This window comes from Girardinichthys multiradiatus, chromosome X, assembly GCF_021462225.1.
Source record: "Girardinichthys multiradiatus isolate DD_20200921_A chromosome X, DD_fGirMul_XY1, whole genome shotgun sequence".
Taxonomy (NCBI): Eukaryota; Metazoa; Chordata; class Actinopteri; order Cyprinodontiformes; family Goodeidae; genus Girardinichthys; species Girardinichthys multiradiatus.
In genome coordinates, this window is record NC_061817.1 from 11,607,914 (window position 1) to 11,610,806 (window position 2,893).

At 45.2% G+C, this 2,893-nt stretch overlaps 1 long non-coding RNA gene across 1 annotated transcript; it reads left to right on the top strand.

The window, feature by feature from the left end:
• The first annotated feature begins 2,038 nt into the window (after nucleotides 1–2,038).
• On the top strand, nucleotides 2,039–2,687 carry LOC124862523. Its single transcript, XR_007036931.1, has 3 exons — nucleotides 2,039–2,163; nucleotides 2,247–2,543; nucleotides 2,628–2,687. It is a non-coding gene; the product is annotated as an uncharacterized LOC124862523 (long non-coding RNA).
• Nucleotides 2,688–2,893: the final 206 nt, after the last annotated feature.

Here is a 2,893-nt window from a genome sequence, read left to right on the forward strand (position 1 = left end):
GAATTGTCACTCACAGAAAATTATAAATAACTGCTTAAAAACACGCTGGATGTCCCAGGTCCTAAGGCTTCCACAAGGATGCCACAGCCTGCCACCGGAACTACCAGTTCTGCCTGCCACTGCCACAAATTGAGCTCGGCCCTGCTGCAATTCAATCAATTTCTCGGTACGTTTGCAATGTAATGCAATGCAGACGTGCACAGTGCCTCCTACCGAACAAGATGGGTAGCTCGGTCAGCAGGGAGCTGAGGAAGAGCGGCTGCTGACGTCACTCTGCTGCGCCCGCAGCTCGGAATGCTTTTTCATTTTCGAGTTCTGGGCAGTACTTTGCAGGCAGACCACAAAAACGAAAAAGCAATGTCTGCTTTGTTTTCTTTTTGATTATGGCATAAAATGTGCAGTTGTGAAGAAGAAAATGCAAATGCAAATAGGATGATTGATTACTAATTTTATTTATGGGTCAAACAATGTAGCCACATTCTTAAAATGAAAAAGCATTTCTGAAAATGCTTTTTCATTTGAAATATGGTAACGATTTGCTTCCATAGAGTACAGTCCCCTGTGGTGCTCCTGTGCTGCTGACTACCTGGTTAGACACACAACCCTTCAGTCTCACAAACTGTGGTCTGTTTGTCAGGTAGTCTTTGATCCAGGAGATTGTTGAGGCCTCCACCTGAGTTTTCTGGAGTTTCTGACAAAGTAAATCAAGTTGGATTGTGTTAAATGTTCTGGAGAAATCAAAGAACATGATCCTCACAGTGCTACTGGCTTTGTCCAGATGACAGTGGGTTTGTTGAACCAGGTGTATGATGGTATCTTCAACTCCAACTCCACAGAGATGGGAAGGGGGTCCTGATGATTCATTGTTTGCTTACTCAGGTGGGCCAACAGGAGTCTCTCTGGGACCTTCATGATGTGGGTTGTCAGGGCAACAGTTTTCTTTGGTACTGGAACAAGACAGGAGGTCTTCCACAACACCGGAACATTCTTCTGGTCCAGGCTATGGTTGAAGAGGTGCTGCAGAATCCCACAGAGCTGCTCTGCAAAGGCCTTCAGGACTCTATGGTTGACACGATCTGGACCTGCAGCCTTATTCTCGGTTCAGTCTTTCCAGTTGTCTCTTCACCTGACTTCTTGAGACACACAGGGTTCATGAAGAGGCAAAGGGAGCATCAGTATCTTCTGATTTGGTTGAAGGCAAACATGTAGAAGCAGAAGGGTTCATGGCTGAGGTGGAAGAAAAGACATTTCAGGTATCACAGGAAAGCTGTGGGTCAAAGGAGGGTGGGGTGTCTGTGTGGCTGTGAGCAGGAGAGGAGGATGCGAAGCTTGTTTCTGAACTGAACCTAAGAATGTGTTCAGTTCATTGGCTCTGTCCAGACCTTCATCGGTCTGATCATCCTTCTGCTTGAAGCCTGTGATTTTCTTCATCCCTGACCACACATCTTTGATATTTTTTTGCTGGAGCTTGCTCTCCAGCTTGTTTTGTACACCTCCTTGCTGTCTCTTATCTTGACTTTAAGTTGCTTCTGTATTCTCCTCAATAATTTTGTCTCCCTCTCTGAAGGCTATTTTTTTCTTATGTTACCTGTTGCACCAGAGACAATGAAACACTGGACTTATTGTTTGCCAACACCAAGGAGGCATTTATTTAGACAAGCTTTTAGTTAAAACGTTCTACTTATTGTTTTATTAGCTTTTTTTACTGTCTCTTTCAATTTCAATGTGAGGGAAGAGCTCAGTGCTCCGCATAGTCAGGGCATTGACAGCATCAAAGACTGCATCACGGACTACATTAACTTCTGTGTGGGCAACGCTGGTCCCCTCATAAAGGTACGGTGTTTCTCCAAAATCAAGGCCTGGATCAACCGTGAAATCAAGGCTCTCCTCAAGGAGAAAATGAGAGCCTTTAGAGCAGGAAACAAAGTGTCAGAGTCTGAGAGTGTGTGTGTGTGTGTTTTGTGTATTTGTCTTCATAATCATTCAGTATTTCTCAGTTGGTGCTGGAGTTCTCAGGTGTGCTGGATGACAGGTGTCTCCTATCTGCTGATTGCTTGTAGGAGTACTTAAGCGGGAGGCTGCCAGCACTTCGATGCCAGATTGTTTGCCTTAGTGGTAACAAGCTCAGCCACTACTAATTTTGTGCTTCGTTTTTGAACTCAAGTAATCTTGCATTTTTGTTCCCTTGCAGGTTACTACCTGAGGCTTTGTTTACCTTGCTGAGTTCTGACTTTGTTTCCTTCCAGAGTGTTTCTGAGCATCTGGATCATTGAATACTGAGTTAAGGAACTACCTTCTTGTGGATTTCTTTCACTTCCGTCTGAACCTTTCGGACACGGACCAAGCTGGCGGCTTCCCGTTTCCTTCAACTCCAAGACCCAGGCATCAGCACACCCTGCTTCTTCCTCCTTCTCGAACATCGGCACCTGAGCTCCCTTTTGCTGGCACCAAGCTCACAACAGAAAAGACAACTGGACAATCCTCCTTCGCAAGTTAAGACTCCGAATCTCTCTACCCCTGGCGGTTCTTGCTACAACAATTTAGTAAGTCATTTCTCAGATCTAAGTAATCAGTTGCCTCATATCATTCGCTTGTTCACCAATCCATTCTGCTTCCTTCCCTTACAGTTGGTGTACCCAGTTTCTGTCCTAGACTACGATGTTGACAATAAAAACTGTAAAACTCTTTCTTCTGAGTGTTCCCTGTATGTGGGTCAAATCTATACTGAAAATGACACAAGGAGGAGCTGAGAGCTGTGCAGAAGGAACTGAGAAGAAAGATCAGAGATGGGGGAGGGGGGAAACATCTACTGGCCTTTTTTTGCAGAACTACACACCTCATGGCTCTCAGCCTTAACCCCCACTGCTTTAGAGGATTCCCTCCCACAGACCCC